The sequence below is a fragment of the Amblyomma maculatum genome, chromosome 11, assembly GCF_055883805.1.
Source record: "Amblyomma maculatum isolate TAMU_Amacu chromosome 11, ASM5588380v1, whole genome shotgun sequence".
NCBI lineage: Eukaryota > Metazoa > Arthropoda > Arachnida > Ixodida > Ixodidae > Amblyomma > Amblyomma maculatum.
Window position 1 is genome coordinate 90,109,357 of NC_139354.1, and position 24,785 is coordinate 90,134,141.

Sequence of the window (24,785 nt, forward strand, 5' to 3'; positions counted from 1 at the left end):
GGCAGATTGGTCGGGAGGGGCGCAAAGGTGCGTAATAGCTATTACGCACCTTGGGTGATTCAGATTGAGCCGTCGCCATTGTGCTGATGTGATTGTAGGGCGGTGCCAATCGGGGAGGTGGAACAACAGGAGGGGGGATGCTGCGACGTGCGCGTAAGTCTGTTCTGGGCGGATGAAGGAAGGTCGTATGTCATAGGTTGGGTGATTGTTGCCAGCTCTTCTTTATTGATGCTGCGGAGAGCGGTGTCATTTGGAGTTACCGAAGAATGATCACACCCATGTCGACAGGCAGGCTTGAGGGCTTGGAGCTGCTCGTGGATAATGGCTTGAATCAGTGCCCACAGATCGAGGTCAGCAGACGTCGGGCCAGTAGTGATGTCGGGCTGCAACTGGGAGGACTGCAGGTGGTCAAGGCATTGGCAGGTCTTAATAATGGCATGAACAGTTCAAGGATTCTGGGAAATTAGGGTGTTATAAGCCACAGCATTATTTCTTTTCAAGACGTGGTGTACGCGTTCAGGTTCCGGCATGGTGGGACTAATACGCCAGCATAGTGCAAGTATGGCCTCTATGTAAGACGCATATGAGTCATCAGGACCTTGAAGGCGGGAAGTGAGCTTGTTCGTCGCGATCTCAGTCCGAACTGCTGCTTGAATGTGGTCCAGTTAATGTTGTGGGGTTCGCGGTTAATAAGCCAGGTTCTGGCGACCTCAATGAGGTAGAAAGAAACATTGATAAATTTTGGAGCATCGTTCCACAGGTTTTAGGCACTGCAGCCTTCACAGGAGTCAAGGCAGTCATCGACGTCTTCATCGCGACGACCAGCGAACAGCGGCGCATCGCGTTGCCGTGTGGGCACAGTCGGAGGGGGTGGTGCAGCCGATGTATAGAGTCCGGTCGGTTCGTGGGTACTCTCGGTAGGCATAACAATGGTGTGGTGGCGGGTGGTAAACAGCGACCGGAAAGTAGCTCCAGCGAGAGGCACGGCACAAAGCCGGAAGGGGGGTCAAGTCTCACCTCCACCACTTGTGGAATAAGGCAAGGTCGAGACCACAAGGCAAGGAATACCGTGTCTGGTGTTTATTCCGATGGACAACCGAGGCGTGTGCCACCAGTGGCGCCACGGGATGATGACGATGGTATATATACGTGACAGAAGATCCTTGGTAGGCTCACACTAGGAACAAATTTGACGTCCATGGTGTTCACTTCGCTACTCCCAGTTCAAAGAAGCCAGCCGCAACGTTTAGACGTAGTTCTTTTGATGTATGAAGAAGGCTTCATGATGAAAAATAGCGCGAAAAAGTACACGAAATACGGAAAAAGTACACGAAAGACACGGACATTTGTTTCACTTCTGGCGAACGCAAGCGACGCCATTATACCTGCGAATGACTAATGAATGGTAAATTAATGGTAAATACTTGCTGTTTAAACATATTGCATCGTATGTTTTGGCGCCTTCTTGCAATCACATAGTTTTAGCGGCTATTTTCAATACTCTACAATTTTTGTATAAAAATAGAAACCTCGTCTCTGCTCGGCGCCGTGGCTAGACAATCTTCGCACAACTTGAGCCGTCAATCAATTTCGGAAGTGCCACTCATCTTTTATCTCCCGGCTCCGGTTCTCTCCTATGCTTGCTGCTCCAACCAAGGCGAAAAAGTGGTGTGCCAATTGCAGATTTTGTTGATGGCACGGTCTGCAGCGCTTTCTGTGCTGGTTTTAGGCGGGGAGCATTTTGTGGCAAGAATTAGTCAAATATGTAGAGTGACAACGCCGCGGGTGATCGTGTTTTTGAGATTTTGAAACCTAATATACCTTTTAACAATGGCTTACTTTAACTTCCTGACGGAAGCTTGGCTCTTAACTGTTAATACTTAAATTGGATTTATTTGACCATAGAAACAGGCGTACTGGTTCCTCTTATTCTCCACTTCCCTGACGTCCACCTAACGCTTGCACAATTGTGTCACATAAGCCTCATTTATATCTCCGATAGTGTGGCCTTGAAAAGTTTCGCTCAGCCGCTGATTCAAGCCCCACGTATAATATTGCCCCATTATATTGACCGCAATATGCTGATCATCAGTTTCGGTAATTCATCGCACACTCATTTTCATATATGTTATAATATCCGCCTGTCTGAAAAACGCAGCTGGACGTACCACAAGACATATTTACAGTCTGTGAAAAAAGATTTTTCAGTCTACTAGTTAATCACTCTTCAGATACACCACGTGTGGCGAGCTTAGTTTAAAGCCCTCCATGGAAAGTTACATAGTGTGATGACACGCCTCTAGTAAATGATAAAAACATCTCGTTGTCTCAATTTTCAGTAAGATTTGGTGATATTGCTAGTCTCTAAATATGTACATACCTTAACATTAGACTTTGCACAGAAAGCAGAAATATGAGTGCGTAGACCAGATGCTGCTGCATTGCGCCCCTTCTGAGTGGTCACTTCGTGGTACTCGCACTGAAAATATAGCATATAAGCATACGATGTCATTAACTGAGAATGAATAACAACCCACAAACTGGTGTCGACATTGTATGCCCAACTATCCCAGGGCAAATTTATTACACGAGGGAACTTTCTTACGGCCCCTGCCAATGCTCACTGATCGCCCCTATGCAGACTCGCAACAGCTGCAAGCGTACTCTCCGACACTAAGCCTGATGCCGTGTGAAATAGAGAACAGTCGATGTGTAAGGCTGTTTACTAACATCTTAGACCAGAATTTGCTACCCTCACACGCAGGCTGCTAATGCGCTTCCCCTCTTAACACCAGGCGCCATCTGTTGGGCTCGAATGGCCAGGAGACTACGGGTCGCGCGGGCGCCTCGCGTTGAATATATGTTTGGGAGCGAGCGTTCTTCAATTCTGTCATTAACGCGCTCTACCAACTATACATGTAAGTGTGTGCTGTGCATTGCTACTAACATTTGTCCCTGCTCCAGAGGGTGCTGCAGCGATTTGAATAGGAATATACAAGGGCAGTTTACCATGCATAGTTAATAAGTGTAAATCGCCATTAATGAGCAGTAGAGATGTTTTTGTATTTGTTTTGGGTGTTGGGGTACCCTTCACGTGTAATAAATCCACACGTTTTTTTTTACTTTTTGATAGTGCCCACAAGCATGCAGATGTTTGAATCTTACTCCATGGAGTAAGGTTTAGCCGGATCGACCAGCATCGTGGCGAAATTTTCTTAGGCAAAACCTATTTGTGTCGTAAACAGTGGTTGCTTTGGCTTTCATTTTTCTTTAAGGGAATCTGAGTACGACTACCAGGACTCCTAATTGTTATTTCCTTATTTCACAGAGAAATGGGCCTGCAAAGCGGTTGAGCGTAGCAGCCTTTGCTGTTAGTATCTACCTCGGACGCAACAAACACTATTTCATCGCTTGATATGACCTGGTCCAAACGAATAATAAGCGGTTTCACTTTCCAAGTTGTTCCGGTGTTCCAGTATTCCCTTGTTGATACAGCGCCCTGTTACAGCGCTGCTTAAGAATTACATGTATAATATTCGAGTCAGGATATTGACTACGCATGTATTGATTACCTGACATTGCCTTTCGCGGTGGCGGTGGTGTTGCAGTTGACACTCGGAGATTGAGCACAGTGGCGCTCTCTCCAGAGCGGCAGTGAGTTTGGCTGGATTGTGCATAGAGGCAAAATAACAGGCCATGTTAAGGAGCACCTCCTAGTTACTTTGTATCACCCCTAGTTGGCTTCGATGAGTCGGATGCAATGGCGCTTCGTAGAGTGACCACCTCCTTGCGTGTTCACTCTGACAGTAGACGACAATATACAGCTAGGGGAATGGTATGAAATGCCAACCATCGACCATGCTAGGTTTGATGCCTCAACGGGGAGATGTCAAGTGGCAAGAAGCGCACATGAAAAGTACTCGGAAGGCATCTGGATGTAGTCAGTGTATCATGTTGCGCTTCATAACGTCCTTTCCTTGCATGCCGCTCATTTCTTTTTTTCTGTATCTTGAAAATGTAAAATTGTATCCTTTATGGCAGCCTTCACTTCCTGTTGCCAATACTTTTCAATATAAACGCTATTATTGAAATCGGAAAAAAACATAAACAATATTAGCTGTTGGTTTGAAAAGTCAAAGAAGGACGTTTAGCCAGCAGTGAAACAGTAGAATTTTGGGAGACACAAATTAGCACGGAAATGCATCTTGTAAAGTTACGTAACACGAAGCATAATTAAAGAATAATAAGAAAATATTTCCCTATCTGCAGCATTCGCCTTGTCTGGGACGCGACTGTACTCTAAGAACTGGTTGAAGAAAGCAAGGACTCTATCGCAAAAATACCTGTGCCCATACTGGCAAGAGTACTGCTGAATTATCTCTGCAAAAACATATAAATAATTTGATCAGTTTTCACTATTAATGTGCCTAGATCTCGCCTCTCAAGTGAATATTTCGTTTACTCTGCACTGCAAGGTGTGGGCATTTTTCTTTGACTGCAGCTTATAGCTTTCTTCTATGAGTTGAAAGGAAAGTGTTATTCGGCATGTTCGGGCAAAGCTCACCGCTGTTCTAACATTAGAAAATATGTGTCAGAACTATGTACAAGAACGCTGATGCTTCATGTTTTGGATCCGTTACAGATCTAGATATACCCCGCGGAAGCGAGGTATACTTTTATGTCGAAAGTAGATGTTCTCGAAAATTTTGAAACAGGTACCATCCTGCAGAGCTACCGATACTGTACAAAAAACCTGGCATGCAGTATCCACGCATGTGCTATCGGTATTGTCTGGTAACTACTATTGAATAGAGCCAAAACGCACATGCGCTCCCTTGGAACCACCCCTTTTATATTCTGTCATCAAATTTCTTTCTGGAAGCGTGTATGAGTTCAGAACATCTTACGAGCCTTATGGATGACTTTGAAGCCCTCTCTTCTGAAATCCAATCCGTTATTGTAGTTCATATAAAAGAGCTCTCCCACTGGAGCCAGCTGCCGCCATTGGAAGTGCTCTCTTTAGAGATTGGTCTAGGAGATATCAGTTCAAAAACACAAATGCCTTTGCGAGTAAGTGTTTTTGCCTGTTCAATTTCTGTCGCTATCTTTTATTTTCATAATACTTTACTGAATACCACTTTACCACATATTATAAAGACCACTATCCAGTGGTACTTATAAATGAAAAAAAAAAAAACGAGCTTAAGTCTCTCTTTAACACGATATTTTAGGGCGCTATTTTGACCTGACGACGTCTACTGAAACAAGCGAAACCCGGTGATAATTGGGGGTTTATATTCTGTCTGTTCGTATAGAAAGTTACAGTATGGCAGCTTTTTTAGGTCCCATGGTATGCTTTATCATTCACTATTGATATGCTGCTGTTATGAAGCTCCCGTTGCAAAAGCTGCACATCGCCACAAGGACCTGTATCAAGAGAGCGAATATACTTATTGTCTGGCAGAACAGAGCTATACCAAAAAAGAAATGAACACAACCTTTCACTATTTTCTGTTTGCGTAATGTTTAAAACGCCACTGCAAGGGCCCTGTTAGCGGATAAAACTACATCATCGTCGGTGCGGCTATCGATATTATGAAAGAAAAATACGTTATCCATTTACCTGATTTTGATTGGCAGGGGACGTGTACGGCCGCTGACTGGTCGTCGCTACGTGCGACCTATCGACACCACACTAAATCACTCAGATGACACAAGCTGTCGCCTTGGGATAATTATTTCTGATGTTGAAATGCCAACTTGGCTTCAGAATCTCACCTAATCAGACTTGCTGATCACGACTAGGACATTCTACCCCTAAGTCACACAAACATGTTTCTCTGGCTTCTCTAAAGAGGGACTTTACATCTGAGTTGAGCAGTGTTGTTCATAATGTGGGAGCTTACAACTGTATGTTAATAGTATGGTTGACAAAATAAAGGCATGATTTATGGATTAAAGATTAAGTGAACAGAGAGACGAACGTAAGAGAAGGATCCGCAAGGAGATGCGGATGTCAGTAATTAATTATGTTGCATCACGCATTAGTAGGCGGAGCTTAAGTGTCCCTTGATTTATGTCGCGTGCATGATTACGTTATGCTCTGATGCCCGTAAATAATGGGCTACTGTTAAATGCCGAAAAAGAGACTAGCGCTAGGATCAAAATGGTTTACATACAAATCTGCCATCAAATTCAAACTGACTGAAGACAAATATTTTCTGTATTCCTTCATTAAAATTATATGGCCTTGTAAATTCCCTCGATATCTTCGTCTTCTCTGGACCAGTCAATGTTGCAGTTTGTTAGCAAGCAGACATAGAGTAGTACCGTTATAGAACAAGTCCTTTGGCTACGTTTCCTTGATTGTTGCAGCAGTTATTCAGGAGGTAAACTACAGGAAAGCATGTCTGACCGCGTTTAATGGACTTCCCGCTCTTTAATCTAAGATTAAAAATTGGTGAGTCTAGCCTGGCTTTTCAGTACAGAATACCAAAGCACAAAAATATTTCGCTTCAATTCCCGAGCTAAGTGGAGCTAAGCGCAGTCACATTTTGTTGGCATTTTCGACAGTGCCAATACGAGCGCTTATAATTATGATTTTAACACACAGAACGGTTTTTATTATACGCGTTGCCTCCGATAAGTGGCTTTAAATTTTGTGCCGTTCTTCACGCGCCTAAATGTATATCGACCGATTCCAGCACCTCGCGTCCCTTTATACAATGATCCAGGTATTTTTGGCCATCCTTGCGTTTTACCGATGCTTCTTTGGTGAATTTTAATTGCACTGTCGAATCCAAATGTTATTAGTTGTTGGACATCCGCCATAATGTGTTGCGCTATCCCCGCCACAGTTGTTTGATTCCTTAGCGGGCAATGTCTAACTATTATGCAAATTATTTCAATGAAATCCAAGTTTTCTCGATGTGATATGGTCTTGTCAAACCCACGTGACACCAGGCGCAGGCGCGGAAGACAATCAACATGAAGATGCCCCTGTAGGCATAGCCAGCGGAGGAGGCACATACTCGTTTTCGTGCAGCCTTGTGGGCCCCCATCATCAACGACCGGACAGATGAGGATGCGGAAGAAGGACTTAACCTTTTCGACTACATGGCAAGATTCAACACGTGGAACGACATAATCAGCTTGAGGAAGTATATTTTGCAGTTCAAGGACCTCCTCGGGTGTGGTTTGAAATTAATCAGATTGTTCTTGAGTGAGAGGTATTTAAACAGTGTTTAAAGGCGTTTACAAGAATACTGATAGAAATAGCTGAAATCGCTTCAAAAGCAAGATACAGCTTCCAAAATTGCCCATCGTAATTTAAACTGAAAGAAAGAGGCCATTTCGTGCGCAGGCCCGTAATTCCCAGTCGGAAAACACTACAGAAAATTTTCTGATGTTACACAAGAATTTCTGTGCGGTTTTTGACGGGAAACCTATTGTGACAACAGAACATTCTGCAGTAACATCAGAAATTTCTGTTGTTACAACAGAAAAGTGCTGCAGAACTACAGACAACAGAAATATACTCAAGAAAAACCACAGAACTACAGAAAAGTACAACAGGACTACAGAAACATCTGATGGTTATGACAGAACTACAGGATACTTTGTCGTATTTTTGACACAGTTCTGTAGTTTTTTCGACTGTGTTCAATAAGGCAAAAAACTGAATTTTTTTTCATGCGAGCATTAAAGATCCCTTCTATGCTGGCCTCGTGAGAAACCCATCCTAAATCATGGCTGGATTTAAAAGAGAAGCGTCATAAACAGAAAATACCCGACTCCCGGGCTCGACAGTACAACAATAAGCTTCTTATCAAACAAGTGCGATGCCGCAGCAACACGCTGAGATAATGCCCGTGAGATTATTTGTGAAGTCCTACGACGTGAGCTGCCCAGACTCCTGCCATGACCAAATGAGCGCAGGTTGCTTCGCTCACGGCCGTCATCAATGAGGAAGTTCAGGAAGCATTGGGCATTCCTCAAGCGGCCGTTCCTACAGCTCCGATGCAAGGAGCAACAGCGATAAACAATCGGCTTCTCTACTACGAGGCCCTCCAATCCCGCCGGAAGCAAACAGGCTTGTACTCGACGTTTTGTACTCTGTCACGTTGCATGCGTGGCTGCAATGCTCAACTGGAAAAAGGAACATCAGAGAAGGCTTGAAGTACATGTACGCCGAGCTTTCAAGACAGAGTTGGGGCTCTCCGATAATGCCTCCACTGAACTACTCTTACAGCTAGGAGTGCACAATACCCTTGCCAAAATCATCGAGGCACAGCACACGGCACAGATTGCACGCCTATCAAGCACCAAAGCGGGCAGAGAGATTCTCGTTAAGCTCGGCCTGAACAGCATAGTAGAAAAGGACAACGTCCTGCAGTTACCTAAAGTCGTGCGAGAAGCAATCAGTGTCCCCCTTCCCAAGAAACGTACACCCGATCCACAATCAAGGAAGAAGGCTCGCCCGCGCCAAAGCCCTCGCTGCGGACGCGGCACAGTTTCCCTACCAGACAGCTTTCGTGGATGCAGCGTACATACCGGAGAAGCATACCTACTCGGTAGCAGTAGTCGACGGACACGGGCGTACGCGCAACTCACTCACACTCTACGCCAAGAAGCCAGAGGTAGCTGAACAAGCAGCGATAGCACTAGCTCTAAAAGACTCGAACTGTATACAGCGACTCTAGAGCAGCCACTCGAGCTTTCGCCAAGGGCGGGATAGACAAGACGACGCTACGGATCTTAGGCGGAAGTAACATCACCGATCACTCCATCGTATAGTTCCCGGCACATGGGTAGCTTATGGGGCGGCCTGCGAAATCTCAATGAGATCGCACACGAGACGGCGCGAGGACTCATCGACCGTGTCCCTCCGGTTTCCCCTGCTACTCCACATATCGAGTACAGAGATCAATTATTCACGTACAACGAGCTCACTAAGCACTTTTATCTAGGCAGACGAGCATTTCCCCTCCCGGATAAGAAATTAACCCGCAGCCAATCAGTCACGTTACGCTTGCTCCAAACGAACTCATACCCCAACCCCTGGCGCATGAAGCACATCGACCCAGACTACGACGGACAACATGTGTGTGAACGATGCAGTGACCGTGTAGACATAAACCATATGCTGTGTGGTTGTGCATCGAGCGACGCCTACGCCAAGAACAAGGAACGTTGCGACAAGGTGTTAAAAAGTGCTTCACTACATGATCAGCTTCGGGCTGTCTAGGAGGCCCGCGCGGCGGCGGAAAGGTTCGGGCTCTCTGTGCCGACGTGGGAGCTGCCCTCTACACCTGGCGCCTAGCCGAGTGTCCTCCAGGGCCGCTACTGCGGGAAATAAAGTTTTACCAAACCAAGCCAAAACATCACCGTTTAGCCTACACGCGCCATGCTTACAAAAGCTAATATGGCGCCAGTAAGTGCAACGCATGGAGAACTACAAACGCCACCCTCCATGCTTCCATTGCATTGATGACGACCATAATGCAATACTCGTACAGATGTGAACGCTCCCCGCGGTTTGCCAATGGAAGTAACACAAACCCGCACCGGTGCTCGTCCAAAACAAAACCAAAACGACGTAATGACATGGCTTTGAAATATGCTTTGATGAGCAGTAGTATTGAAAACATATCTGATGTAGGGCGATATGGCGTGGCAGTTCTTGTGATCGGAGTCACATGCTTGTCAAACATGTAAAATAGTGTCCTGTGTGTACGTGCTGTCAAACGGTTTCTCTGCGGGTAATATCGAGTTGAGTGTCTGCGGGTTACTGAGCATCAACAAAGTAGCTCGTCAATGGTATCGGTTTTAATCGGCGGTATCGTTCGTTGATTATTCATTTCTCAGGAGGACTGAGTTCAGGAAGAGCAGCGCCACTAGATGCATGGTAGCGGATGGCAGAATAGATTTTTGACAATATTGTGTAATATAGTCCGCACATACCACGAATAATCGATTTTCATTCGGAGAATTGGGAAAGGGCCAAGCAGAGAAAATTCGACCGGCTCGGACGGACTGCTCCAATACAGATAAAGATGAAGTATGTCATGTGGAGCATGGGTAAGGTGGTTCTGGCTCTGACGCTGTGCGAGAATGGTCGCTCATTGTTCTGACGCGGAACGCATTATCGGCCAGTAAAACCCCTTCTGTCTCGACGAAGCACACGAGCTAATCACCCTCTCTACGGTTTCTTCTTTTCTCCCAGCTCTCTCCTGTCTGCACCGGGCAGACGTGTCTGGAGACAGATGACTTCGGACCGCGCTGATGAGCGGCCGCTAGCGTGCACCTCTAGTCGAGTTCTAATAAGCAGTTTTTTGTGTTCGCAAACACCTTGTTCCTTCAAGCCAACCGCGGACATAACAGTGGCGAAGTGGTAGCATATCCAAGACCAGCGTTCTGCTACGCCGTACAACAGTCATGGCTACGCTCACGCTTCCTGGACTTATACCGCAGTTCAACGGCTCCTGATGAATATCGTGGTTTGGGCACCTTCAGTTCTACTTTGAAGCAAGCAACATCGCAAGAATGCCCAGAAGAGGGCCCACCTGCTTACTCTCTGCGAGGAGGAGGCGTTCCATACCGTTTGAGCTCTAGTTGAGCCAAGCACTTCGGCTGCCGTGGCCTGACGACTTCGTAGCTGCACTGCAGGCTACTTCGACCCGCTGCCATCCGAAGTCTATGGCCAGGCTCGCTTTTAACGACGTGGCCAGTTCGAGGGAGAAACGGCAAGCGCCTACGTTGCGGTACTAAAGAGACTGGCTGCCAACTGCAATTTTGGGATGCTGATTGCGAGCACATCCGCCACCGAAATGTCCGCCGGAGCAAAATCATCCCTGTCGCCAGCTAACTCCACAATGCTCCCCTTGCACAGCATGCTGCGCAATCAATTCGTGTGTGGACTGCGTGACAAGTCCTTGCAACAGCGCCTGTTCGCGGAGGACCTGTTCTTCGCGAAAGCCTATGACGCCATCTTGCAAACGGAAAGTGCAGGGCAGCAGCAGCGACAAATGCGACGATCTATCGATTCAGTGCACCAGACAAGTCATTCGAACAACCAGAGCTACATCATCGTCATGAACCTGACTATACCCACTTCAGCGCGAAGGCCTCTCCCATATTTCTCCAATTAGCCCGGCTCTGTGCTAGCTGCGTCCACTTGAACCCTGCGAACTTCTAAACCTCATCCGCCCACCTAGCTTCCTGACGCCCTCTGCTACGCTTTCCTTCCCTTGGAATTCAGTTTGTTACCCTAAGCGACCATCGGCTATCCTCTCTTCGCACTACATATCGTTACCCCCACCATTTTTCGTTCCATAGCCCTCTGCGTCGTCCTCAACTTAAGTAGATCCCTCTTGATTAGTCTCCACGTTTCAGCCCCATAGGTGAGTACAGGTAGATCTGCCAGAGCCACAACAGGTGTGCCAGAGCCACAACTTGAAGGCAAGTTCCAAAAATCTTTCAAGGGTCCAACCCTGTTGGCCATGTGACGAACAGCATAATCCAAAGACGTACCGCTTCCAAGCAACTATATGCATTTTTGCCACAAGTGTGGACACATCGAGAAAGCTCGTATAACTAAAAAGAAGCGGGTAAATCTGCCCAGTCCCGCAATCATAACGTAGACGCTTCTGATGTCGCGGCAAAAGTAGGTCGCACAAGCGTTATGCGACCTAAACGTCGTTGCCAAACATCGGCACGCGTCAGAAAATATGACCTGCTTGACCATCAATAATAAGCTGATCGAGTTCGAAGTCGACTCCGGAGCTGCCCGCACATTCATCAGCGCGGGCACCTTTCGAACAACGTGGCCTTGAGCACGCATCCAGACCAAAAAACGCCGACACGCACCTCAGGACGGGGTCAGGTCAGAGTTTGCCGCTACTGGGTAGTGCCAACGTCGACGTTGTGTACAACGGGAAGAAATGCAAGCTGTCACTCTTGATTGTTAAAAGCAGTGGATCCAGCCTCCAGGGAAGAAACTGCTTTGACGCATTTGGGATCACCATTGGCGGCGTCCACCAGACTTGCACAAAGTCAGTGGTGGAATGCCTTCAAGCGAACTACAAGACAGTCTTCTCTGATGACATCGCTGGACACGAAGGACCTGCTGTCGACCTAGAGTTGGTCAGCAATGCCAGCTCCAAATTCTTCGAAGCTATTCTAGTACCTTCCGCCTTAAGATCTGCAGTAGAAGCGGAACTTGATAAATTGCAAGAACAAATGCATCATTGAACCTACACAACACTCTGAATAGGCAATACCACTTATCATAGTTCGGAAGAATAATGGCACTCTACGACTATGTGGAGACTAAAAGATCACAGTAAACAGTTTTACCAAACCTTTCTACTACACGCAGCCAACGCCGTGGAGGTCTTTAGCACACTTCGCGGAGGGAACTTTTCACCACCGTGGACCTCGCGCAAGCGTACAGCAGCTGAAGGTGAGTCAATCAACATCTCAGTTGCTTACCATCAATATGCTGCAGTGCCTCTACAATGTCAAACGACTGCCATTTGGCATAGTGGTAGCCCCAGCAATCTTCCAGAGTTATCTTCCACAATACTTCGTGAAACTCCTTGAACATGCCCTTATCTCAATGATATAATCGTCACAGGAGCAACAGACGAGGAGCATGCTGCAAGTGTGGAACAAGTGTTCGAAAGGCTAGCCAACGCGAACTTGTGTATATGCACGGAAAAATGCTGTTTTGCCGTACACAAGGTGAAATCCCTTGGTCACTTAATTGACGCTGAAGGCATCGATCCCACTGAAGACAAGGTGCGAGCCTAACAGAGACGCGAGCACCAACTAACAAGCTGGAACTCTAATCCTTTCTTCGACTCCTTACATTCTATGACCGGTTCTTAGAACAGCGAGCAACTGTGGACACCGACCTGTACAAACTATTGCAAGAGGTCCTATGGACCTGGTCGGCAAGCTATCAGGAGTCATTTGGGGCGCTGAAAGGGCTTATTTTGCAATGCACAGCCACCAAACTTTAAGATGAGTGCAAGCCCTTGATCGTAATCTGCGACGCATCATCCTACGACATATGTTCTGTTCTTTCACAAGCTGACAGTGAAGGAAAAGAGGCACCAATTGCTTTTGTGTCACGCAGTCTATGAGCAACAGAGCGCAACTACTCTGAGCTCAAATTTGCTAGGGGCTTGCCGTGGACTACGTGGCCGAACACTTTCACCAGTACATTGCTGTATGAAAAGTAACATTCACAACAGATCACAAGCCACTGCTAGACATTTTGAGGCCCCTGAAGTTAATACCGTAAACGTTGTCACCACGCATGACACGCTGGTGCATCAAGATATCAGCTATGACTACGATCTTGCGCACCGATCGGGGAAGAAGCACCAGAATGCAGACGCACTGAGTCGCCTACCGCTGTGAACGACCAACGAAGAGCCGCCTAACCCGGTAGACGTGTTAATGGTCGAAGCCCTGCAAGAGCCGCCGCTATCAGCAGATACAGTTGCTACGTCGACTCAAGAGGACCCATCCGTATAGGAGCTGTACAACGCAATTCAAGAAGGCAATGTGAGCCGATTAAAGGGAGCAAACATAAACGCCTACTGAAAGAGAGCTACGGAGGCAAGTACGTACCGAGGTTTCATCACCTGTGGGTCACAAGTTGCTATCCCACCAGCACTACACGCGAAAGCTACGTCACTGCTTCATGTAGACCATTGAGGCATTGATGCTATGAGGAAGTGCCCTCGAAGCTTTATGTGGTGGCCTAGAATAGACAGCAACATCGAAACAAGTGCTCAGAATTACAAGATATGCCAAAGCAAGCAGAAAGCGCCACCAACGGCCCTGGCCCCACTGTAGGAGAAGGCAAGTGAGCCCTGGCAAACTATTTGTATCGACTTTGCAGGACCGGTCGAGGGAAGCTGGTTTCTTGTTATTGTCGAAGCCTACACTAAATAGGTCGAGGTCAAACAGATGACCAAAGTAACGTGAGCTGCAGTCATTGATGCGTTCAGAAGATTGTTGGCCACGTTTGAATTGCCAAAAAAATCGTCTCTGTTAACTGCAGCGCCTTCGAGTGAGCGGAGATCAGGCAATTTTTCAAACAAAACGGTATCGCAGCCCTCATATCCGCTCCCTACCCTTCGGCTCCAACGACCACGTTCAACGATACGTGGCAGAGCTAAAGCGAGCTCTATAGAAGAAACACGTTAGTTCATCGCACCTACGCATCGCCTCCTTTCTCTTCAAACAGCCCAGCACAGTGTAAAACACAACCTGCTGAACCCCAGAGAAGATGTTCACACGCGAGCTGCGAACCCATCTGAGCAGCATCCCTCCGGAGCCAGCACCTGAAACCAAGCAGAAGGAAGGCGATCTTGCATATTGCGGCGGCGGATTGCGAATGGTTTGGAAGAGTTCGCGGAGCTTTTCTTTGCTGTCAACTAGCTTTCATGAGCCTCGTACCAGGCTAGCGCCATGCCCTCAGGGGAAAAGCAACGTACTGAAACGTTCGTAATTACGTGTCCATTGTTCTGTCTCCGCAGTATCCGTACCACTAAAACAGCCAGGATCACGCGGGCGGATGAGGATGCCGATGACAAGGCCACTGTTTGGGCGGAGACAGTATCCTGAGGCATTGTCGGGTAGGAAAACAGGCGGCCGCTGTGATGTTTGGTCACGCGGAGATTGACGCCGGGATCAATGGCCGCACCTCACCCAAGACTCCACCAAGACGGCCACACCTCCACAATATCGGCGACTGGCTTACCAGCTACGAGCGAGTCGCCATGGGGGACAAGCAGCTCAACATGAAGTCTGTTTATTTGGCACTTGAAGGCGCTGCCAATATGTGGTTTGAAAATCATGAGCCTGCCATCACAACCTGGCCTGATTTCCGGCAGCAGCTTCCGGGAAATGCCGGCAAAAATGGGAGAAAAAAAGATGGGTGAACTATTTTTACCGGCCCGAGCATAGCTGCCTATTGACAGCTTCGCCATGTTCGCGAAAGAGGTGACTCGGCTGCTTAACCACGCATATCCACCCCTTTCGGAGGCAAAGATTGTGCGCAACATTATGTGCGACGTCTAGGAGCACCTGTTTGTCGTCTTTGTACTACATTGCCCGAGTAGTGTATGTGATTTAACGAGGGAAGCGACAAGCATAGATCATGCCCTACGGTAACGATTTGTGCATTATCATCGATCAGCGAACATCGCTGCTGTGGTCATTCTCTTGCAAATGTCCGTGAGCGAGAGTGCAGCTTTCCGTGAACTTGCCTGCAGTGCAGTCACCTCCAACACCCGCGTGTTGGCGGTAGCTCGATTTTGGACTTGAAGAACTCTGCCAACTGTGCCAGCAATGCCATTTCCACAGCCGCCTAAGCGTACGTCAAGACCTAAAGCGACGTGTTGCATGCCCCTGGCGCCAGCACCACCAGTACCTTGCAGCACCGCTCATAACACAACTCCGTACCGCTATCCGGTTCGACTGGTGCACCTGATGCTCTGCCGCGCGTTACGAAAGCGCACGCGTGGTTCGCCGAACAACCTATCGCTGTGTTTCCACTCCAGGGAAACCAGTACCGTGCTGCGGCACTGCTTCTACCACCGCATGGGCTTTCACGGAGTTTCACCGCATTCCCTTCTCTCACGCTACGGAGAACTACCTCAGAATATTGACCATTTTCTCAGCGACAACGTCTCACCTGCATCCCTACCGCGACGCCAGTCCAGATCACCCTCTCCATGACCATTTCCATCCAGTCTCCAATATTCCTTCAGGCACTCTCCAAATTCGCATCGGGAAAACTTAGGATGGCGACTCTTAAAGGTTGGAACGTTGTTCATCTGTTTAACAAACATAACCATCCGCGCACCGACTCGATCAAATAGTCTGCCTTGCGAATCTCCTCAGGCCAGCAGACTGACCATCTTCAGACAATCACAGAAGCTTTCCTCTGACGCGTCCAATCTACGCACTGAACGATCCATCAGTCTGAAGAACTTCCCAAGACCACTGAAGGATACCTTCGACGCAGCTATTCGACGCACGGAATAATGAGCCAGGCGATGTTGAAAATCCTCCAAGGTAGGCTGCAGCAGTATGTGGATCGGGAGCTTCCGGACGTGCAAGCTGGGTTTCGCAAGAGCAGAGGAACTAGAGACCAAATTGCCAACCTTCGCTGGATCATGAAAAAAGCAAGAGAGCTCCAGAAACCCATCTACTTCTGTTTTATTGATTATGCGAAAGCGTGTGACTGCGTAGATCACAGCAGATTGTGGCAAGCTCTCCAAGAGATGGGAGTTCCAATTCACCTCATCTGTCTCCTCAGGAACCTGTATGAAGGACAAGAGGCCACAGTCAGAACTGGGCATGGTCTTGCTGATTGGTTACCGATTGAGAAAGGAGTGAGGCAAGGCTGCATACTGTCGCCCTGCCTATTTAACCTATATGCAGAGTGCATCATGAGGAAGGCCGGTCTGGAGGAGTCTTCAGCTCGAGTGAAGATTGCTGGAAAACGTGTCAACAACCATAGATATGCGGATGATACCACTTTATTGGCAGAAAGTGAAGTGGAACTCAAGAGACTTCTGATGCGCGTACAAGAAGAGAGTGAGAAGTTTGGGCTTAAACTGAACATTAAAAAGACAAAGATCATGGCGTCTTGCCCTATCAAGTCCTGGAGCATCAATGGACAAGAAGTGGAAGCTCTGACAGATTTTCTCTTCTTGGGCTCCAAGCTTACCTCGGAAGGAGACTGCAGCCATGAAATTAGGAGACGCCTGCTTCTGGGAAAGAGAGCAATAGTTAGCCTTGACCGCCTAGTAAAGAGCAGAGACATTAGTCTGCCAACCAAAATACGTATAACTCGTGTATGGTCTTTCCAGTTGTGTTGTATGGATGCGAGAGTTGGACTGTGAAAAAGGCTGACCGCCGAAGAATTGACGCGTTTAAATTGTGGTGCTGGCGAAGACTCTTGAGAGTTCCTTGGACTGCCAGAAGATCAAATCAGTCGATATTGTCGACCATTAACTCTGACTGCTCATTGGAGGGTCAAATTCTAAAGTTAAAGCTCAGCTACTTTGGTCATTTGATGAGAAGAGAGGAGTCGCTGGAAAAAGATTTGATGTTGGGAAAGGTTGAGGGTCGCCAGAGAAGGGGTCAGCAGCAAGCGCGATAGCTAGATGGCATCCTCGAGGCACTGCAGATGAAGTTATGTGAAGTTAGGAAGATAGTGAGAGACCGGAAAGCGTGGCGTGACATGGTCCATAGGGTCACGAAGAGTCGGACACGACTGAAAGACTGAACTGAACTGAACTGTCTCCCCGTCAATTTGGGGACGGTGAGCTCCTTTCAACTCAGATACAAATCGTCGTTGACAACCACCACACGACTGCCCTTATGAATAACGGCGCTGAATTTTGCATTATAAGTCGTGGGCTTGCTATCTATCGACGTAAAGTCCCGACTCCTTGGCACGGAGCGCCGATACAGACAGCAGCATATTTTACGGCTTCGCTCTGATTGTGTTCCACTGGAATCGAGATTAGCCACGCGTCGTTCTGTTGTTTTACTGGGCTGGAAGAGTGCTCTAAGAAAATGGTCATCGGTCTTGATTTCCTTCGGAAAAATGGCGCAATCATCGACCTCCGTAACCTCATAGCGACTTGTTTTTCACTCAGCGCACAATTTGCAAGGCATGAAAATCATGGAGGCCAGTCTTCTGAGTGTGCGATGACTACTTTACTTCACTCTACCTTCAGACACCAGCTTTGTTAATAGCGTGCAGTGCGCAAACCCGCTCGTATTTCAAATCACGCGGAATTGTGCGTAAAGTGGCTGTTGGGCCTATAAGTCTGCGCCGCTCGGAGAGAATTTGCCTCGAGCAACCAGCGAACTCAACTGCTCTTAACAAAACTATAGCGCCGCATACCGCAAAATATTGCAAGGTACCGTCGTCGCTTGTTTTGATGAAGTCAGCGAACCATCCGCCCCTGAACCATATCGCTGGTCCTTAAGAACACTGCTGACAGTACTCGTTATGCATTTAGAACGGACGTGAATCGTGACTTGCCTCTTGGCGATAAACGACAGCTTCGAGACATTCTTGACTTTTCCCATGACTGCTTTGCCATCACTTCCAATTTGAAACGGGCCTGAGTAGCAAGACAACACGTTACAGTTGATTCCAAGGAATGCCTTATCCGCCAACCTCTTACCGAGTATCGGCGAAAGAACGTGAGGCTATTTGTGTGCAGGCTGATGAACTGGTTTGAGATGACGTAATACACACTTCTACAGGCCATGTGCCTCGCTAGATTTCCTGCTCCTCAAACGGACGGAACAATCGAATCCTGCGTCGACAACAGCAGGCGCAAGAAAATTATGAAAAAAAAAGACGGATACGCGCTGCCTCGAAACTATGACTCGTTCGACCTAGTTCGGAATGTGACATAACTTTTATCGCTTAATCTACGCGGGACAAGCAAATTGAACGTGATGAGCGTAATCACAATAAGACCGCACTCATCGGTTCTGATGGACTGTAAGAATTACACTTGCTTCCCTTCGACTTGTGCTCCACTCTTGTCACTATTCAAAGAATGATGGACACTGTCCTAGCGGGCCTCATGAGACAGATGTGCCTCGCCCACCTTGACAACGTTGTCACTATCTCTGCGACCTACAACGAACATTTGAAGGGCTTGACGGCCGTTTTAAACTCTCTCAGCGCGACCGGCCTCTAGCTAAAAGCAGAAAATGCCGCTTCGCATTCGAAAAGCATGAGCACTGAGAGGTATTAGTTCTGACCAAAAAGATGGCGGGTGCCATAGCTGCGCTTTCAATCGCCACTGATAATAGAGACGTGTGTAGAGTTTTGGTCTCTGCGCAATTTACAGCCACTTTGTGCAAGACGTCTCCAGGATAGCTGAACTTCTGACTCGCAGGACGATCAACCTCTGACCTAGGACAAAGAGCAGCACAAGGCGTTCGAAGATCTTTCTAAACGAATCCAAACAACGACCATACTTCGTCGCTTTGATGAGGAGGGGAACACAGAATTCAATACCAACGTCATTACCATCGGCGTCGTTGTCGTTCTCCTTCAGTGGCAAGTTGGTGTTGACTGGCAGATTGCTTACACCAGCCGCACCCTGTCTCATTCGAAGTGAATTATTTTGTTGAAAAGTTGCGCTTTGCAATTGTGTGAGTGACAGCAAAATTTCGGCCGTATTTGCATGGTCAGCCATTTGGATTTGTAAGGCACAACCACAAACTTTGTTGGCTAGCGAACAATGAAGACATTTCGGGGTGGTTAGCCCGCCGAGTCCGCGCTTACACGAGTTCGATGCCACTGTTGTGTACAAGTCCGACAAGAAATACAGTGAAGCTGACTGCCTGCCCTGTGGCCCTATTTCATGCTCTTTATTTGACAAAGATTATTCCGTTTTTCTAGCAGTTCTTTAGATGCTTGATCTCGCTCAAATACAGCGGGAGCTCCTGTTGTCCACCTATAAGTTAAGACCCACCAGGTATTGCCAACGTCGATAGCCACCACCTCACAAGCAGGCTTGCCTGCTGCCTATCGATCCTCCTCATGTACCTTTTCACCACTTCGGTAAGGATTGCTCACTCCATTATTTACGCCATTAATGGGAAACCGGTACATTATAGTCGCTACTGACTACCCCATCTGCTACTCTGAAACAAAAGCTCTTGCCAGCAGCACCCCTTCTGATATTGCACACTTGTTTCATATTTAACCTAGGCATTCGTCATTGTGCCCCTGGAGGCGTTCAACATGACAGAGGCACAACATTTACTTCAGCTCTAACAGAGGACGTTATTCGGCTCAGTGGCACTTGTCATCGGAGAACAGCCTACGATACTCTGTCGAATTGCCTTACTGAGTGGCTCAACAAGACTATTGCCGATATGATTTCTTGTAGTATGTCGATGACAATTACAAGAACTGCCACCAGATACTCCCTTATGCCGCAATCGCGTATAGCACTGCAGTACAGAAAACAACCCGCTTGACAATGTTTCTTTTGGCGTATGGTCGCGACCCAATTAGCATGCTGGGTGCAAAGTTACAGCCAGATATTGCCCACCCATCAGTAGCTGGTGCGGACCAATTCGTTCATCACGCTGAAGCCTACCGCCGGCTATTTTATACCCGCTATGTCAAGCCACATCTTATTTCTTTTCTTTCTGTGACTAGGTCTTGCTTCTCCGTGTGAACTTGACATTCATGCTCCCCGTGGTTCTGCTTAAACTCAGAACGCCGAATCGGGACTATGCCTTTTGCTCTGGGAAGTGTAAGGCCGCAATGCCAAATACTTACGGCGCCGCCATGTGGTCTGGCTCGGGAGAGACTGACATGCGATCGTCGTCTTCGATTGGAGAGTTTGTTCAACCGTGTCATCGTTCGCCAGTGCTTATGTGTTGGTGACAGTAAATGTGATACTTAGCCGTACCGGCTTGTGTTACAATATTACCGCGAACCACACAAAGCTTCACAAAATTAAATCTTTGCTGACCTAGCAGGAGCAAGTAAACTCGGCTCAGAGAAACTAGAGTGACACGCGCATGAGCGCATGCGGCGAGCCGAGAGTGTGGCACTGGCTTCTACTTCGTACACACGCTGCATTTTTTTCACACAGCTGAGAATAACGTTTCCTCACACAACGAGACAGCCTTCCAGGCCCTTGCCTACCTTTCCCTTCACATCCATCGCTCCTTCACTGGATCACTTTCTTGGATCTCCACATTAAAAATTCCCTCGATACATTTCCTTTTCCTAGACAAGACTGCAGTGCACTTGAGGTTCATGGATATACAGTAGCCACACTCTAGAAGGAATGCTTCTGCTGCGTTTCCTTGATATTCGCAGCCAGCCATTGAGGAGTTACACCAGAGCAAAACTGTCTGTCCATGTTTAGTCGAGGTTCCACTCTCTATGTCAGGCTCAGGCCTAAGTGACTCTCACCAGCCTTAACAATACTGAATATCCAAGCAAGAAAACTTTTCGCCTCCGTAGCAGGGGTTAACAGAGCTAAGCCTTAGTGATTTTTTGTTGTTTTTACAGCTATGAGCACGCGATCTTACAAATGTAATTGTTCGTCAAAGAATAAAGACTTGTGCATGTTGTATGCCGCTTGGACACAGTATTATTATTTTTGCTCCTTCAGATACGCCGAGATGTATCTTCAGGGATTCCAGCCGCTCGAGCTGGCAATGTTGTTCAAATTGTCCAAATCAGGGATGTGTAATTGTATTTAATAAAGGTGATTTCAGCGAACTTTCCAAAATACTGTTGCTGTTGTTCCGCAAAGTACTCGAACACTAGTTTAAACAGGTTATAATATATTGCAATACACTGTATTTTAGAGCATTGACTACACATTTGCGGATTTGCGAAGGACAAATAAATTTAATAGCATACAACCAAGATGCTACTCTAAAGAGCTGCGAACATACATGTTCTAAATTTGTGTTTCAGGACATATCAAGATAAATTCTTAGCTATTTATTCTATAACGCACATTCTATGAAGTTTACCTGTTAGACAATGTTACCACAAGGGGCAGTGCCGAAGAATGTCCATCTCAAAACGACTTCTGCGCCATGAAACTGTTTTTGGATGAAATATCATTACGCCAGCAGCTTCGTTGGCTCTTTGGCTCAGCGATCACGCATATGCTCTTCAAGCGCATTCGCATTCGTGCCACCCGATGACTAGGTACACTTCACGAATTTTAGCGACATCACATTTACAAACAGTTCATTTACCATAATAGCAGGGACACTCACTCTTCGCTCTTTCGCAACCATTGCTCGATATCTTCGTCCTACCATGCAGGAAACCACCGCGTGCTCCTTTCTGGTCGGCCAATTACTCTGTGCTAATGGTAGGGTCCAGGATGACAAATTTCAATCTACTGCAATCGGCACTCGGCGTTCAAGTAACATTTTTCGTCGTCATCAACCATACCGTCCGTGCATTCTACTCGGAAGAGCCGTTCATACAGCGAAGTATTAAGCAGCCATTCACCCGCCTCTCACCATGATGTTTCACCCCTCTTCACGTCATTAGCGCATTTTAAATCATCGCAGAGCCACTTCCCGCCGCTCTTGCAGGAAAACTAGACAGCAGTGCCAATGGAGATGAGGTCGCTAAACAATGTGGATATTCTCCATGTGTTTACATGCTAAATAACACCTTTAATATGTTTGTCGACAGGTTGCTAAATGGCATTAGTATACAGTAGTGCTACATTTTGGGTAATGAGGTCAGCTTTTACCAAGCTTTTGGGAACGAACCTAAAGTTATGTGGGACAACCTTGCTCTGATATGTGGGGTTATAGGTTTGCGTTCTATCCTAATGGAGAGTGTAGGAGTAAAGTTTGGTGGAGCTCATAAAAATTACCGGCACAATTTCCTGTACTGCTTCGATTCACACTCGGCTAATCTTGGGAAATTACTTCCTGCGTATTTGACTTTTGACTGTCCTGTCTGACTTGATTTTCACGCGTTAAGCGCTGAGCCATATCGGTCCTCTTCCGCATGGACGTTTGGAAGATTCAACGAAGTGTGACAATGTTTTGTACATATATGTGCGTGCTGATGTTGTCATACCTCCTCGTTCTTGTCCTGCTCTCGTTCCTGCAATGCATCGGTATGGGGTTTCCGCGGCGCCTCTTCATTCATAGTGCTTAAATAAGATGTATCAGTGGCGCATTGCTTGGTCATCGTGAAAATTGGAGACCCTCGTAATTTCCATTTTCACGGGTTTTTGCTTCCCAAGAGCGTTCCAATTATGGGTGGGGTAGCCGGGATCTTCATGTGTCTTATACTCTTGGAAACTTTAAGCTGCTTTGGTAGCCTTTCCAAAAGCGCTGCCTAGCGGAAGAAGCCTTGACGCTTTACATTGGCCAGACATCATGGTCGACCGTGTAAGCAGCCTAAACTATAGGATAGCGCATGGAAGCGAGTGGTCGTCCCTTGTCCTCTACCGACTTGGTACATGTCGCCTGGTTGAAGCCTTGCAATTCCCTTGGGAACGACTAACTACCTCACCAATGCAGCTTGGGATTAGCATTGGCGGTAAATATAACAGCCCTGAACACATAATTGTAAGATCAGCAAAGAAAAAGCCTTATACATTAGATTTTAGTCAAGAAAGGCGAAGTTCCTCAGATAGTTAAACTTTTCTTCCTTCTATTCAGCACTGCGGCAATAAACTCGCATTCGCATCAAATAAAAGTTTGCCCGCGGCTTCGGCATTCGACATAATTCAATGTTATTTGCTCCCCAGAAAGACAATGATAATCTGCGTGCCGGTAATCAGAAAGAGAGACCAAGAAAAGTGTGAAGATTTTAGTGACTGTACTCCTACGGGATTGAAATCTCATTTCTACAAAAACATTGAATGCGGCTGAAATTTCTATTTTCATCCATGATAGAAGGAACTACAATTATTGTCGCGTAAACCTACACATGGCGCTACGTGTTGGCATGTCCAGTCCTGTGCAATATATTTGGTAACAAAATAAAGCAAAAATAATTTCTCTAAGTAAGATTAGACTTTGATATAATATTCATAATAGCTTCATAAAACAGGTATAGCGAACGCAAATTTTGCTGTTTTATACCCATAAAAATCGCAAACATACTCACAGGTAATGCAGGAAATCATAAACCGCAATGCAGTAACTTTAGGTTCGGTGGTTTTACAAAGGTTGGCTAAACACAATCTATTTCTTTACTGGCGACACTAGACTAGCAGCAACGTATATAGCCTCACCATCAAGGTAGTACGTTGGTCATTTTTTATTTTTTTTCATGTCAAATGTGACAACACAATACATTGATTAACCTTTCCGGCTGCCTTTAAAACATCTACGTATTTCGAGCAGTAAACTGCTCGAGGCTTGGTGCAAGACATCGAGCTCCCAGGAAAGCTTAAGAATAAATAGAAAGCAGCTTATATATATATATATATATATATATATATATATATATATATATATATATATATATATATATATATATATATATATATATATTTTTTACCGCGAACCATTTTATTCTTTATTTGTTCTTATTCGACAGCCACTCGCATGTGGCCTTATCATTGTGGTACTAGCGCGCTCATAGATTCCGTATTCTGTGTTTGTTCATAGTGCTTGTCGCGAGATATCTATCATTTTCTTTGCAGCGAAAGAGGCGTCCGGATGAATCTCAAAGATTCCAGCCGCTCGCGTGTGTTTGTACAATGTTCCAGGCCATGCCAGTACCATTTGCGGCTTTTCTAGATCCTTCCTCGCCGCCTTTCAAATAAGGGCTCACAAGTGAAACTGGCATTCTTTGTGCGACGACCGCCGAGCAAGATTGTTTCTATCGCTGCCACCCAATCGTTTAGCTGTTTTGCGGATGCAAGTCTGCCCAATTAAGAGTTAATTTCAGTGCTTCTATACCTGTGTGTATTCACTTGTGCTCGCGAACTTGTCCCCACCACGTGACAATATAAACAATTCTCCACACTGCTTCCAATATTATTTTGAGCACACGTTTGGTTTGGAGCCTTTCTTTTATCAAGATTTGACATACAATGCTCTAGGTGTACTCATTATGATATTTGGAATTCTCATAGGGGATATAAAGACATTCAACCGAGGACGCCTTCATTATTGCGAACAATCAGTGCACTCACACAACATGCACGGAGGTAAATATAGACAGAAAGGCAAGCAGACCGCTCTGGCGC

General features: G+C 46.6%; 1 long non-coding RNA gene across 1 annotated transcript in view; it reads right to left on the reverse strand.

The window, feature by feature from the left end:
- The window catches only part of LOC146174355 (uncharacterized), a 69,639-nt gene extending 45,799 nt beyond the window's left edge, over nucleotides 1-23,840 (reverse strand). Inside the window, exons 1-2 of the long non-coding RNA XR_014702134.1 lie at nucleotides 23,696-23,840; nucleotides 2,381-2,479 (exon numbers count right to left, since the gene is read on the reverse strand). This is a non-coding gene — a long non-coding RNA (uncharacterized LOC146174355). The remainder of the gene's footprint in view (nucleotides 1-2,380; nucleotides 2,480-23,695) is intronic.
- Between the last annotated feature and the right edge of the window lie 945 nt (nucleotides 23,841-24,785).